Source organism: Chrysemys picta, chromosome 16 (genome assembly GCF_011386835.1).
Source record: "Chrysemys picta bellii isolate R12L10 chromosome 16, ASM1138683v2, whole genome shotgun sequence".
Lineage (NCBI taxonomy): Eukaryota > Metazoa > Chordata > Testudines > Emydidae > Chrysemys > Chrysemys picta.
The window spans coordinates 11747599-11763757 of record NC_088806.1 but is presented as its reverse complement, the minus strand read 5'-3'; the positions used below and the strand labels follow the sequence as shown (position 1 = coordinate 11763757).

Here is a 16159-nt window from a genome sequence, read left to right as displayed (position 1 = left end):
CTATTGAGTCATTTCTTTCAATAAGCAACAGGGGCTGGAACTTTTATTTGTATATTTCCCTTTAATTCAATCTCAATTTTCTTCATTTCATACTCTGCTAAGTTAAGGAATGTGGAGCACCAGAAACTGACACAAGCCTTTTGCTGCCCCATTCTGTGTCCATCCAGCAGGAGTAGAGAACAAACCCCTCCTGGGGCAGGGATTGTCACACTGGACTGTAAATACAGATGCATGTTCCCAAGCTTTGCTGTCTATCTCAAATCCTGGCATAAGGCTGACACCTACAGCTGCTTGTAATCACGCCTGGCAGGAAGGAGACCCCTATGTGTATTCCCTGGGGAGACAGGGGGATCTGGGAGACCCTGGACTCTGGGGGATATTTACCCAGAGCTCAGGTGCAATCTATTCAGGGGTGATGCTGGAGAAAAGAGCTGGGCACTGCTTTCCCCACATTTCTCCTTATCCCCTTTCGGTCTCTCTCTCCTCTTTCCCTTTCTTCCCCCTCTGCTCACCCTCTGGCAGGGAGGCTTGGTTACTTCCCTGCTCCCAAGGGCGCTCACTCTCGTGTGCTAATAGGAGCGAGACCCTGGGTGTGGGACAGTCCCTTCAGCAGCTCTGGGACACAGAGGCAGGAGGAGGAGCAGAGATGGGGGTGCTGTAGGAGACTTGATTCAGTGATACTGGAGCATAAGCTTTCATGGGTGAATACTCAGTTCGTCAGATGATGAAGTGGGCATTCACCCACAAAAGCTTATGCTGCAATCCGTCTGTTAGTCTATAAGGTGCCACAGGACTGTCTGCCACTTTTTACAGATCCAGACTAACTCGGCTATCCCCTGATACTTCATTCAGTGAAATCCTTTACAGAACCAAAGAATCCCTTATCAGTACATCTGGCTGCATAAAGTCTCCTAGCAGTTCACCAATTTGTCTTATCTGCTGCTGGGATTCCCTGAATTACTTTTATCACTTCGTCATTTAGCTTTGTTATTGTGCAGATGCAGGTCATTGTGCTATTTAATTTATATTTTACCAACAAGTCCTCCTTGAAAATATGCAGCAGTAAGTACTTGCTAGTTTTAGCAGCGACATCTGTGTTTCTAGTATTGCACTTGCTCTGGTTTTTTTACTGTGATTTCTAATTTGAATTTTTAATTCTAACTTTCTCTTCTTATTTTTAGAGCAGAAGGTTATTCTGCTGGATTACCTGACTTCCAGCCTGACTGAATTTCTGGGCTGGTCTCAAATTTTTTTTTACTCAATGGCGATTGCCTTTTGCAACTGCTGTTTTGCCTCTCAATCCAGCCCTTTGTTTTTTTCCGCATGTCATTGCTTGTGTGTAGAATTTGATTCGCAAATATTCAGTAAAGACGGTATACCCTCTCATGTAACATCCTTGTCAAAGGCAAAAATCTATTGTAATTTTTGCTGAACATTAGAACTGCTTTAGTGGGTCAGATGAATAGTCCATCTAGTACAGGATCCTGTCTTCTGACAGCGGCCAGTGCCAGGTGCTTCTGAGGGAATGAACGCAACAGGCAATCACTGAGTGACCCAATCCTGGCAGTCAGAGGTTCAGGGACACCCAGAGCATGGGGATGCGTTCCTGGTTCTCTTGGCTAATACCTGATGCACCTAGCCTGCGGAACTGATCTAATGCTTTGTTAAACCCATATATAGTTTTGTCCTTCAAAACATAATGAGCACACATCTACAACCCCAAGAGGGCTTGACAACCACAAGAATTCTAAAAACATGAGTTATACACCCTGAGGTCAAGAAACTTTAATTAATACATGATATTTTGGTCTTATGTGCCTCTTTAAGCCTGAGCCTTTAGGGCTTTGAGGAGGGGGTTTGACTAGATGAGCTCCTGAGATCCCTTCCAACCCTGATATTCTATGCTATATTCTATGGTGACATAAGGCCACTTCCAGAAAAGCTGGAGCTAAATACCTGAATGAAACTTGGTCTACCCTGATACTTCTCCTGTTACCTCTCCCAAACATTTCACATACCTTAGACCATATCTACACTACAAGCCTATGTTAACTCAAGTTATGTCAACCTAGACTCGCTAGGGGTACTGTGTCAATTCTGTTACTGATTTGTGCTCTTGTAATAAATCTGTAATGGGGATAAATTACACCAGCATAGAAGTATATTGAATGCAAACCCTATGGAAATTAAAAATTTAAATTATCCTCCACGTGTCCCACTAAAATGAATCCAACCCTCTGGTCACTTGGGCAAAATTATCAGTGTCAGGATGCTACATTGTGAGCACATTAAATGAAGCTGCAAAATAAATGATGTTTAAATGACCTCAATCTATTTTTTACAATCCTATATTGAGAGGCAATTGATTTTATATATAAACTAGGCAGGGTCGTTTGGAAGCCGAAGACTTTATCCTTCCATCCCCCACCATTGTCAAGTTTTAGCAAATTAGGACAAGTCATCAAATAAGAAGAAGCGTAGGTATCAGTAAAGACTGATACTGGTATCAATTCACTATCTCTCTACCAGAAGATGGGAAAGGTGAGAAGTACCAAATTAGGACAAGTTAGCAAATACGAACAACCATAGGTATCAGTAGCTGCTACTGGTAGCAGATTACATCAGATGACAGTTTTTTACAATCTCTTACATATGAGTAACTGCTACAGGTAGCAAATTCCTACAGGTAACAGTTTCTCGCATTACACCGGTACAGCTCTGCTCCCCGGCTCTTTTTGGGCTCCTGCTGTCTCCTTATCTCGGCTCCACTCTGCCCCAGGTAGCTCCAGCTTACACAGAGGATGGGACCCCCTGGCCTGGTGACTCCCTCATCAGACTGCCTGCCCGGTCTGTCAGGGTGAGCTGGAGCTTTGGCCTCTCCCCATTGCCCCTGGGGACTGTCAGTTTCAAGGTCCTGATTTCCCATCGACCTTTCCCCTTCGTTTTGGTACTGGGAACTAGCCAACCAAAAAACCCCACTAAGTTTTGGTAAGGGGCCAACAATCCCCTTACACAAGCCAGCCCCGTGAGGGTCACAGATGTCCAGAGAAAACAGCACAAGCTGGTTCCATGGTGTAACGGTCAGCACTGAGGACTCTGAATCCTACAATCCGAATATCAGTGGGACCTCGTCTTTGTGTGCAGCAAAGCCCTGGCACTCAAAGTGCTCACCTTCCCTGGCTCCAGTTGTGAAAGATCGAGTCTTTTCCCTCCTGCTGGGTGACTCATGTCCTGGAGCCACGTCTTCGGTCGGGATGGCCTCAGTGGGTTGGGCCTCTGAAACTTGCCACCTTGGCTACCGATGCTGGCAGTTCTGCGGTTTCAGCGGATGGTTGGGATTCTCGCTGCTTCACCTGATGCCCACACATTTGGCCCTTGTGCTTGCTGCCACACTTTTCCTCCTGCCCAAATGGTGCTTAAAGAAAGGAATGTCAGGGCCAGGCTTCATAGTCAGGGATAGGGTGGAGGGAGGAAGAGTCCTAGGCGGGAGCCCAGCAGACCTTTCCTCTGGGCACCTAGAGCTCAGGCGGCTGGTGCTGACAGCTCCAAGGGAAGGCTTAAAAGCCACAGAGGAACCAAGGGCAAGGAGGACCAAGCCTATGCATGGCCAGCTGACAGCCACAAAGACACCCGGCCAGCCTGCTCCCTGGCATGCCAAACACTCACTGAAGGCCACCTGCAGACCAGCATGTGGGGCAGCTGCTGATGCACTGTGGCCAACATCAGAATGTTCTAGGAGAGCAGGGCCAGCCCCCCGGTGGGGCCTCTTACTGTTCCCACTCAAGGTGCTCACTTTTGCAGTGGGGCAGGAGATTTTTTCCCCAAGAGGCTTTTCCCTAGCTGGCGAGAAGCAGCGAATCACCCAGGCTCCATTTACCAAGCCCCCCCTCAAGCACAGGGACAGGTGCACATTTGGAAGAGTGAAACTGCTCTACACGCTAGCCCAGGCAGCCACCCATTTTCTTTCGCATGTCAGGAATGGCAAAGGCCAGACTGGAAGACCTGGGGCTCACGCCCCAGCCTTTGTGATGTCCTACCCCCCACTCCTTCCCAGGGCTCTAGCTGAAGCCAGAGCATTGGCCTGAGCGGCCAAGAAGAGAGCAGGACTTTCAGTGCAAAGGGAAAACTGCACAAGCACAACTGCAAAGGGACCCAAACTCTCAATTGCCTGATCCAAAGTCAGGCACCTTATCCATTACGCCACACGAGAAAATTCTCTCCAAGCACTTCTTTAGTGGACACTGCGTTTCTCAGGTCATCTACTGAGGGGGGAGAGACACTCTGGGCACAAGAAGTTGAGTTCCCAGTGAAATGTGAGACTTAATTCTATGGAGCCAGGTGCAGGACTTTGGCAGGGAGACTCAGGCATGGGGGATCGGGGTGCAGCGGAAGGGCCAGCTGTCTAGGTACGGAGATTTAGTCGCACTGAGGCCCAGGAGGGAAGAGAAGGAGGAACCCTGCTGATGGGCAGTGGCTGTGGAGAAAAAGAGGAAGGGTTCCTGGGACTTTCCCCCCTCTCTTTTTCCTGCCTGCTTGCTGTTGTGGTGGAAGGGGGCAGATGCTCCCAGGAAGCCTGTTTTGTTAGTTCCCTCTGGGGCACCTGGCACTGGCCACTGTCAGAGGACAGGATACTGGGCTAGATGGACCTTTGCTCTGACCAGTCTGGCAGTTCTTGCGGGGCTTGCCAAAGTCACCTATGGATCTTCTCTTTGTGTCTCTGAATGCTCTATGGGGCTGCATAAGCTGCAGCAAGTTTCTGGTCTTGGGTTTGAGCTTGAGAAACAGGGATTATAGGCGAGTCAGGGATCAAAGGGTCTCATGCCTGACAGCCAGCAGACGTGCAGGTCACGGGCAACGAGCCCAGCACAACTGATAAATGTGGTCCATGAATGAGTCCAAACTAGAAGGTTTTTTGTTGGCCTCAAAAGGTCGTTGCTCAAAGGGAGCTGTCTGGTGTGATGAAAAGAGTGACCCAAGTATGGACTCGACTAGCCTGGGGACTCCTTGCACTGGCGGGGATGGGGGGTTAATATGTGGTTGGGAGAATTCCACATCCATAAAATCTCACCCCTGGGTTTGTAATGTTAGACTGCAGCAAACAAGTCCCTCTATGTGTGAAGGGAGGGGCTGTGAGGGGAGGGCTATGGAGTGTCTCTGTGAGGGGAGGGGCTGTGAGGATATAGTCACTTCCAGGCAGCAGGAGCCCCCTGACATGGGAGTTGAACTGCCCCCTCCCCCACAGGTGCTTTTGGGGGCCCTAGGGCCCAGCATGGAGCTGCTGTCCCTGCAGGGTCCCTGGGAGTCACAAAGGGGTGACATGAGGTTACTGCCCTGTCTGTCCTGGGGTGGGGGACTGGAGCCCCCAGAACAGCACAGGGGCCCCAGAAAGTTAAGTTGCTTCAAATTCAGCCCCGGGCAGTCAGGCTCGGATTTCAGCTTTCTGCCCTGAGTCCCAGCGAATCTAATGCCGGCCCTGCTTTCTGGGTTACTTTGGTGGGTCCCCCCAAAACCTGCTCACTGCCCCCTCAACCGGGGACCCCTGGCTGAGAACCATCGCCTGGGAACTCTGTTTAGAAGTAGGGAGCAAAGCTGCTGCCTTTCCTGATGGCTGAACTCAGGCCCTGAGAGTGGGATATCCAGGCACTGCCAGTGACACCAGTAGAGCTCCCCGAGCAGCTGCCTGGTGTCAGGGACGGTCTGAGCCTGCAGGGTCCCCGGGGGGCAATGAAGCAGCTGTGTCAGGCTGGGCACCTTGATTCCCAGAGAACGGCCCTGGCTCCCTGCTCAGCAGCAAAGAATAAATCAACCTGAGGTAAGTGCAGTGCTGGGGGGTTCTCCTTTCACTCCTGCTGGGGATTGTGGGAGTCCCGGTGGCATTTATAGCAGAGCATTTGGGACTCAACTGGGGGAACCAGACGACATCTTTATTTACAGTTTTTTATAATACGATATAATCCTTCAATCCTAGTGTCACCATCGATAACATGGCTTGGTCAGCCTGGTGGGATACGAAGGGGAAAACTAACCTGCTCTTCAAATCCAAGAGAGTGGAGATCAATCACCTCTCAGAGTCAATGCGGGGTAATCAATAGGCAGACGGCAGGCCAAATCGCTTTTCAATGGACCCCAACAACTTTTTATTTACTTTTTATTAGCATTATTGTTTTTTTATTATTATTATTATTATTTTCTCTGGAGTCTGAACTTTGACTGGACCTTGACCAACAATTTTGGACCTTGAAAAAAAAGAATGGCTTACCCCTAACAATGGGGTTGTGTTACCTTTCTTATGTCCTGGCGCCATCTTGTGGCCATTTCCTTTCCCTCTTTTCGGTGAAAAGCTTTGGGATTTTGTGTAGAAACTTTATTTCCTCGGGAGAGAACCAGGAACGGGGGCTGCCTGCATGTATCACCCACTAGATTAGAAGGTGATGGACAAACACCCTTAAGACGAGGCAGCGTCACTGTCAAAAAAAATAATCTCTCGTCTTCACCTGAATCGTTCCTTATCTGGGCAAAGCCCAAGGACTGGAATCAGCAGCAGCAACAAACCGTTCTGTACGTAGCAGGAACCAACACAAAATGTGCTTTAAAAGGAGCTGCCGTCTGCCTGCTGGGGTTAAATTTGCCCTTATGGTCATCGATTTTCATTTCCCTTCTCTGAGAGCAGAGCTGGGGTTGATGCACCTTAGGCTCAACATCCCAGCCTATGTCCCCATCTGTCCGTCATTCTGGGGACCTGTCTCTGCTGACAGGCTGCCTCCAGCCTGTCCGGCCAGCTCCTGAGCTCTGTGGGTGTGAGTCATTTGGCATACGTAGCACCTGGGAGAAACACTCCTGCCATATGTTTTGGTGGTATAGTGGTGAGCATAGCTGTTTTCCAAGCAGTTGACCTGGCTTTAATTCCCGGCCAATGCAGGGATGTCCCCTTTTCTTGGCTGGGAATTGGTTTAATTTCAGTCACATTGTATCAGTTTATCAATGAAACGAGAAAATTAACATCCCAAATCCCAGCAGGTCATTGAACATCCAGTGGAGGAAGAAAGGGGCGGGACTATACAGTGAGCTGTTCGAGTCATCCTGGTATTACAATGTTTGGTTTATTCTTTAAAAATTTTCCTTTACTTCCCTCTCCTATTTAGACTTTAGATAGATAGAGCCTTTAAGGGCAGAAGGGACCATCGTGATCATCTGGTTCGATCTCGTGCACCTTGCAGGCCAAAGGACCCACCCACCCATTCCTCTAACAGACCCCTAACCTCTGCTTGAGTTACTGACATCCTGAAATCATGGATTAAAGCTGTCAAACTTCAGAGAATACACCATTTACACTAGTTTAAAGCTGCAAGTGACCCATGCCCCATGCTGCAGAGGAAGGTGACAAGCCCCCAGGGTCTCTGCTAATCTACCCATGGGGAAAACTCCTTTCCAACCCCAAATATGGCCATCAGTGAGACCCTGAGCATGGAGACAAGACGCACTGGGCAGACAGGTGGGAAAGAATTCTCTGCAGTAACTCTGAGCCCTCCCCACCTATTGTCCCATCTCCGGCCATTGGAGATGTTTGCTGCTAGCAATCACAGATCGGCCACATGCCGTTACGGGCAGTCCCATCACACCACCCCGTCCATAAACTTATCACGCTCAGTCTCGAAGCCAGTTCGGTTTTTTGCTCCCACTGCTTCCCTTGTGAGGCTGTTCCAGAACTTCACTCCTTCTTGATGGGCAGTTTATATCCATTAGTTCATTACTAATGGGGGCTTGTGATAGTGTGGGGGAGGGAGGGAGAAAGACTGGAGAACTGAGAGTGGGAGCTGGAGAGATTCCCTGTTCCCCGATCACCCATCTCTGGGACGAACCAGTTGGAATTGCCCTTGGGAAGCTGCCGCTAATAACTCAGGGGTAAAATCATTATTCCGTTGGAATCAGATTAAAGCCTCCTCACACCCAGGGTCACGGTCATCGACATGGCTCTTTCCTGGGATGTCTCCGGCCAGAGCAATGCAATGAGTGGAACCAAATCCCTTTCCAGAGCCCAGGCACACACAGAAATCCTGGGGCTTTTCGTCCTTAGGCTTCTGGTGCCATCGTCTGGCTGCTTGGTTTCACTCCTTTCTGTTAAAACCTTTAGCTTTCTGCACAGAAATGTTAATTCTTTGGGAGAGACTTGGGAGCATTTCTCTGTTTTGTGTTGTTAAGGATTGAAATGTTCCCAGTTCCTTGGTCCCAACCTGCCTCCCCTTCTACTGCCCATGCAGCCCCATCTCAGCCCCCAGTAGATGCCGATTCGCTCAGCCCCATCTGTGCAGGGGCTGAACCCTGTCACTCCGCATTGCCTAGTTCCCCTAACTCTGAGAGACTTCAGCTCCTCTGTGTCCCCAGGGACCCTCCACACCACTCCCCTTTAACCATGGTTCAGATATTGCAGTAGGATGAGTCTGACACTCACTTTAGAGGCCCCACACAAATAACCATTTTCAGTATGAACTTACTGGAGATTCTATCGCAATATTTGGGTGGGGGGAACCTGTTAAAAACATTCATAAAACTCCTTTCCCAAGAGAGTCCCAGGGCTCTTGATATCCCATGTATCGGGTGATGAATGTCCATGACCATGTAGCTGATTGTGGTATAAACATCTTAGATATCCCCAGCTAGATAAGATCCCATCTTTACATAAATGTCAGGGAGCCCTGCCTGAAAACAGTGACAATCTTAGAACAGTTCATCAGCAGAATTATCACACTAAAGCATATGTGGAAAGCATGTGCCCTACCACTGAGCTCCCTCCCCACCAATTCAGATAATGCCATAAGGCATTGGGGCAGGGGGGAGGAGGGTCTCCATGCCTGGTCTCGGTGGCAGAAGTGGTTTGGGGCTACAAGAGCTTCCACATTATCACATAGTGGATGGGGCTGGGGGTGGAAGGTTGGAAGGGGGCAGGCAGAAAGGGTGGGGATCTGGCATCACTAGCCCCTGCTTAGTGAGTAGAGTTCAGTTTAGGGGTGTGGTCCCCAAAATGTGGGGCATGCCTCCTAGGGGGGCACATGGGAACATTCATGGGGGCACCTCAGGGCTCAAGGCATCCCCCATGGAGAGCAGGAGGGAGCACCACTCAGCCCCACTCTGCCTCAACCCTGCCCCCAGCCTGGGCCCCTGGCCTGGTCTCAAACCCCTTACGCCTGTCCACACCCCTCTCCCCAGCAAGCCACAGCCCCACTACGAGCCCTGGGTCTCGACTGTGGTTGCCAAAACTCTACAGACACAGATAAGAGGGTACAACGTGAAAAGTCTGGGGACCACTGGTTTAGGGTGACGCCCTCAAATCACTTCTATGCAGTCCAATAAAAGCCGCTCAAACAGGACAGACTAGGTATGTTCTGGTGCCCTTTACTCATCCAGGAAGGATAAAAACATTTCATTGCACTGATGTGATTTGTAACTCCCCATCAGCCAAAACTGGTCCTTTTGGCAAAGTGGCCCCATCATGCTGCGTAGCTAGGCAGAGTAGGCGGGTCTGTGCAAACACGGTCTGTTCCTGAAGTCTTTCCCCCAGCTCATCACTAGATGTGAGGGGGGAGCTCATTCAGACCCTGCTTACACTTAGTAACCATAATCTCCCTGAACATTAAATCTCACCAAATGAGGGTCAATCCGTCCTCATCATCATACCCACCCATAATACTCCACACCCTAACATAGCCACTTTATGAACTTCATAACCTGATATCTCAATGTCTGTACTTTAACCCATCAACATTTTACCCCCAATCGGGGATACTGCAGATTATGTATTCCTTATACCACCCGATCTTAAACCAAACTTTACATCCTTAATAATCTGTATGTTATTCCCTGATAACCAGAAACTTCTATGCTTAAACTCTGTACCGTTCACTTTTTTTTTAACATCATCTTAACAAAATTTTTAAAACTCCTTATTGTCCCTACCTCTGCTGACCTTCTCCTCCTGTCCCTTCTCTGACAGCTCAGATGAGGTGGCCGAGTGGTTAAGGTGATGGACTACTAATCCATTATCCTCTGCACATGTGGGTTCAAATCCCATCCTCATTAGAGGCCTTCAGTCTTCTCTCTTCCTTTACAAACAACCATCTTCCTCCTTTGGTACAATCACAGAGCAAACCATGTTGCTTACTGCAAACAAAAGCAATCTCAAGAACTCAGACCCCCGTTCCCTGCTTAAAATAAAATGTCTAAATACCAGATTTCTAAAAGAATTCTCTAGTCCTGGATTTCTTAGTTTTTATTTCAAAAGGTGACATCCTCATCATCTCCCCCAAGCACCCTGGGACCTCCACAAATTATTAAAATGCCCCCATCCTCAGCAAGGCCACGGCAATGACCCACAGTGAGAGTGTCTAGGCCAAGCTGTTCTGAGGGAGGCAAATCAAATATTTTCTCTCTGGTTCTCTTGGCATGGTCTGACAGGAAAACAAAATCCCCCAAACTGAAGATTTTCTGCTGAAAAACCAATACTAGTCTACTTGGGGACTTTGATTTGAATGTATTATTATTATTCTCTTCTCATTTCTGAATTCTTTCAGTTTAGTCTTTGTGCTCCAGATGTCTTTCCAGGTGTCGATTTGTGGGGGAGAGAGGCCAGGTCATGATGTCTCTTCCCCTCTTTCATAGTTTGTGAGTCAAGCAGTGTCCATTGTCTCCGGGCTATCTCGGAGAAGTCTGCATTGTACACGGCTCCTGGGATAGTCCTTTGGAGTGTAGATACCGTCAATGGGCCAGCAGCAAGTCTGGCTCCTCCATTGTTGCACTGGAAAGGCTTGTTGTGGGCATTTCCCAACCTCGTAACATAGTTCAGTAAGGCACACAGAGCAAAACGTCATCATGTCCCAAACAAGGCGAGCACACACCATCCAACAAGATATTAATGTTCAACAGATCATGGCTTTTGAACTGATACCTCACCAGGCAGACTTTCTACAAACCATAGCATCATTATGTGACAATGGTGAGTAGGGAGCTGCTTTGCGCACAGCTGGGCTGACATTGCAATGGAGACGTACCCGCAGAGTCCATCTCTCCCGGGATAAAGATTGCAGCAGGGCTGGCCTGGGTCATCGGACTTGGGCTCCTGGAGCTAAAGCTGTGGGGCTCAGAACTGTGGTGCAGATACTTGTGTTCCCGCTGGCTTGGGAAACCCTCCCCCCTCGTGGGTCTCAGTGGCTGGGCTCAAGCCCGTATGTCTGCACTGTCATGGTACAGCCCTGCAGCCCCAGCCCCACATGCCTGAGCCAGCTGCCCCGGGCTTGGAGACAGGTGCCCCAGGGGTGTTAATCGCAGTGTAGACATAATGTCAGGGTACGTCTACACGGCGACAAAACCCCCGCGGCTGGTCCGTGTCTGACGAATCCGGCTTTGCCTCCTTCTGCTCCTTATTCCCCGGGACAGGATGATCTGCCCAAAGAGGCTGCAGGCAGTGGGTCTGGGCAGGTCCCAGGTCTGGGAATCCCCCGCCCCCATTCTCCTCCTTCCCCACCCCGGTCCCGTCTCCCCACATCTCCCCCTTCCCCCTGGTCCCGTCTCCCCTCATCTCCCCCGAATCCTATGTCTCCCATCTCCCTACTCCCCTGCCCAGTCCTGTGTCCTCCCCCCTGTCCCGTCTGTCCCCCTCTCCCCCTTCGTCTACCACACAACCCCACTGCAGGCTCTGGCCCAGGGGCTGCCCCTCCCCCCCAGGCAGGGCGGGGCTTATGATGGGCCCTGCCCCCAGCGCAGACCCGGGGGAGGCGGACGGGCAGGCCCTGCGTGGGGCGGACACGCTCCTGTCGGTGGGAAGGTCCGGGCCCGGTTCGCCCCCTGTCCCGGGGCGGGGCTGGGGTCGGGCGGTGACTCTGCCCCACTGTCCGTTGGGGGGAAGCCCCCCGATCTGCACATGCCCAGAGCCGGGAGACACAAAACTCTTCTCCGGCCCCAGGAGAGGCTCCAACGGCCCCGCATGAGCCAGGCAGAGCCGCAGTGCCCCGCGCGCATTCGCAGCCATGCCGGGCCCCGGCCCCCCGTCTGACGTCACTTCCGGTACAGAGAGAGTCTGGAACTATATCTCCCTGCCTGCCCCAGGGGTGCTTCCGCCCTATTCAGCTCAGGTAAGGGAAGGATTCAGCAGCTGTTACTGCGCATGTTCCGTGCGGGGAGAAAGGGGGGATAAGGGGCGGGGCTGTGGAGAACCCCGCCCCCAATGGGATAGCAGCGCCACCTCCCAGCCCCACGCGCTCCAACGGCCGCAACCGTAACGTGTCTCCTTCCCCCTCCCCCTGCCATGCGCCCCGCGCGGTGAATCACTTCCAGACCAGCTGTGGGGAAGCTCCAGGCACGCGGGAGAGCCGGTAAGGGCCGGGCCGGAAGCTGGGGTAGGGTGACCAGACGTCTTGATTTTATCGGGACTGTCCCGATATTTACTTGTTTGTCCCACGTCCCGACCGATGTTTGGTCGGGACACTGGACAAAGAAGCAATTTTTGCCCTCCACTCCGGCTCACGCCCCCCTCCCCGCCCCAACTCTGCCCCCTTCTTCCCCCATTGGATAGCTCCCCAAATCCCCGCCCTGGCCCCGCGTCTTCCCCACGCACACCGCTTGCGCGCTGATCAGCTGTATGGCAGCGGCGCAAGCGCCGGAGGGAGGCCAGACACCAGCGTGTGTGGCGCGGCCGCCATGAAGATTAAGAGGGTGGTGCGGTACAGCAGCTGCGCCTGGAGGCCAGCGGAGGAGGGATGTGTGGAGGGGGGATGGAGAGAGGAGGGTCGGGCAGTTGCTCCGAGTCCGCGCCTCTCTCTTGGCGCGACGGCTGTGGGGGGTCCGGGGTGCGGGCGCTGTAACCCGAAACCTCCCACCCGTGAGTGGAGCGGAGGCGGCGGGGGAAGAAGGAAGTGGCTCGGCAGTCCCAAACACACCGAGGGGGGAGCGCGCCGGTTTGTTCACTGGAGCTTATGGCAGCTACAGGGTGGGGAAGGGCAGGGGTCTGTGCCTCCTTTGCGGGGCTCTCCCGTCCCCGGGTGGGTTCTCACTGCCCCCTGCTCCTGCGACCTTCCCGGCCCCACCACCCGGGAGTTTGCCTCCTGCACCAGCCTTTGTGTGCGGAGGCGGGACAAGCCCGTGCCGGGAGGGAGGCTGGTTTCTAGGGCAGAGGAGCAGCCGAGCGCTGCATCTCTGATTGCAGAGCCGGGGGGGGCAGCCATTGACTCGAGAGGGTTGGGGCGGGGGCGGGGCTCTGGCAGCTTTTTTTTTTTTTGCTCCACCCCCCCCCCAGCGTCCTGATATTTCATCTTTGGTATCTGGTCACCCTAAGCTGGGGTGGTGTGATGGGTACTGGTTTGGCCTCTGTAGCGATGGGAGTGGGGGGCGGATTGAGCTCTCTGTGGGGGGCCAGGAAATCCCCAGGGGAGAAAAGTGTCTGTGTGTGAGTGTGTCTCTGTGTGTTGCACTTGCCCATCCCCCCACTGCTGCCCCCTTCCCTGCTCCAGGGACCTTCCTCTCCCGCACGCCCTTCAAACTGCTCCCCCACCACTCCCTGCAGCCCGTGTAAATGTGTGTGTGGGGGAAACTGTCATTGTTTGTGTGTGTTGGACAGTCACATAAAATCCCTTCAAACTGCCCCCTCCTCTCATTTCATAGCCACAGAAAATCCCCTCCCTCCTGCCCCCAGTCTGGGGGTTTGTCTCTCCTGTTACCAAATGTGCAGTTTGTGACCCGTTTTCCCCACAACTCTCAAAGATGGGTATAAAATATCCTAAAATCTCCCCCTCCCCCCGGCCCACTTTCTCTCTCGTTGTCTAGTTCTACTTGAATGGGCCCTGAGTGTTGGGCCCTGTCTCGCTAATGATAAAACATGAACCACAGCTTAGATTTACCCCTTTGCTCCAGTTCTTCAGCGTGACTAGACATTTATTGCAAATGTTGCCTCTTTTCTCTGTGTTCATTTATCAAATACTGATGGGAAATAGTATCAGAGGGATAGCCGTGTTAGTCTGAATCTGTAAAAAGCAACAGAGGGTCCTGTGGCACCTTTGAGACTAACAGAAGTACTGGGAGCATAAGCTTTCGTGGGTAAGAACCTCACTTCTTCAGATGCAAGTAATGGAAATCTCCAGAGGCAGGTATATATCAGTGTGGAGTTAACGAGATTAGTTCAATCAGGGAGGGTGAGGTGCTCTGCTAGCAGCTGAGGTGTGAACACCAAGGGAGGAGAAACTGTTTCTGTAGTTGGATAGCCATTCACAGTCTTTGTTTAATCCTGATCTGATGGTGTCAAATTTGCAAATGAACTGGAGCTCAGCAGTTTCTCTTTGGAGTCTGTTCCTGAAGTTTTTTTGCTGTAAGATGGCTACCTTTACATCTGCTATTGTGTGGCCAGGGAGGTTGAAGTGTTCTCCTACAGGTTTTTGTATATTGCCATTCCTGATATCTGACTTGTGTCCATTTATCCTCTTGCGTAGTGACTGTCCAGTTTGGCCAATGTACATAGCAGAGGGGCATTGCTGGCATATGATGGCATATATAACATTGGTGGATGTGCAGGTGAATGAGCCGGTGATGTTGTAGCTGATCTGGTTAGGTCCAGTGATGGTGTTGCTGGTGTAGATATGTGGGCAGAGTTGGCATCGAGGTTTGTTGCATGGGTTGGTTCCTGAGTTAGAGTTGTTATGGTGCGGTGCGTGGTTGCTGGTGAGAATATGCTTAAGGTTGGCAGGTTGTCTGTGGGCGAGGACTGGCCTGCCTCCCATGGTCTGTGAAAGTGAGGGATCATTGTCCAGGATGGGTTGTAGATCACTGATGATGCGTTGGAGAGGTTTAAGCTGAGGACTGTAGGTGATGGCCAGTGGAGTTCTGTTGGTTTCTCTTCTGGGCCTGTCTTGTAGCAGGAGGCTTCTGGGTACACGTCTGGCTCTGTTGATTTGTTTCTTGATTTCCTTGTGTGGGTATCGTAGTTTTGAGAATGCTTGGTGAAGATCTTGTAGGTGTTGGTCTCTGTCTGAGGGGTTGGAGCAGATGCGATTGTATCTCAGTGCTTGGCTGTAGACGATGGATCGTGTGGTGTGACCGGGGTGGAAGCTGGAGGCATGAAGGTAGGCGTAGCGGTCGGTGGGTTTTCGGTATAGGGTGGTGTTAATGTGGCCATCGCTTATTTGTACAGTGGTGTCCAGGAAGTGGACCTCCCGTGTAGATTGGTCTAGGCTGAGGTTGATGGTGGGGTGGAAGCTGTTGAAAGCATGGTGGAATTCTTCCAGGGTCTCCTTCCCATGGGTCCAGATGATGAAGATGTCATCAATATAGCGTAGGTAGAGAAGGGGCATGAGTGGACGAGAGCTGAGGAAGCGTTGTTCCAGGTCAGCCATAAAAATGTTGGCATATTGTGGGGCCATGCGGGTGCCCATAGCGGTGCCACTGGTCTGGAGGTATATATTGTCACCAAATTTGAAATAATTGTGCGTGAGGATAAAGTCACAGAGCTCAGCAATAAGTTGTGCTGTGTCATCATCAGGGATACTGTTCCTGACAGCTTGTATTCCATCTGTATGTGGGATGTTTGTGTACAGAGCCTCTACACCCATGGTGGCTAGGATGGTGTTTTCTGGGAGGTCACCAATGCATTGTAGTTTTCTCAGGAAATCTGTGGTGTCACGGAGATAGCTGGGAGTGCTGATGGCGTAGGGTCTGAGTAGAGAGTCCACATATCCAGACAGTCCTTCAGTGAGAGTGCCAATGCCCGAGATGATGGGGCGTCCAGGATGGGAAATACACTCAGATTTTACTTCTGATCAACAACTGACATATGCTGTGGAGTGTAGTTTTTTTGGGGTGGGGTTGGGTTTTTGTCCTGAATTGCCTGACATTATGTTGTAGTGTATTCGGTATATTTTGTCTTTATACCTATATATTGTATGGCATCCTAGAAATGTAGGGCTGGACAGGACCTCAAGCTGTTATCAAGTCCAGCTCTCTCTGCCAAGGTAGGACCAAGTATATGTAGATTATCTCTGACAGAGGTTTGTCATATCTGTTTTTAAAAACTTCCAGGGAAAGAGACTCCACAGCCCCCCTTGTAAGACTATTCCAGAGCTGAACTACCTGAGCTCTGGGGACCCCACACAGATTTTAGTGGTGAGCAGCTGTGGAGAGAGGAGAC

General features: G+C 51.2%; 1 non-coding gene across 1 annotated transcript; it reads left to right on the top strand.

The window, feature by feature from the left end:
• The first annotated feature begins 9992 nt into the window (after nt 1-9992).
• TRNAS-ACU (transfer RNA serine (anticodon ACU)) lies at nt 9993-10074 on the top strand. The gene has a single exon. It is a non-coding gene; the product is annotated as a tRNA-Ser (tRNA).
• Nucleotides 10075-16159: the final 6085 nt, after the last annotated feature.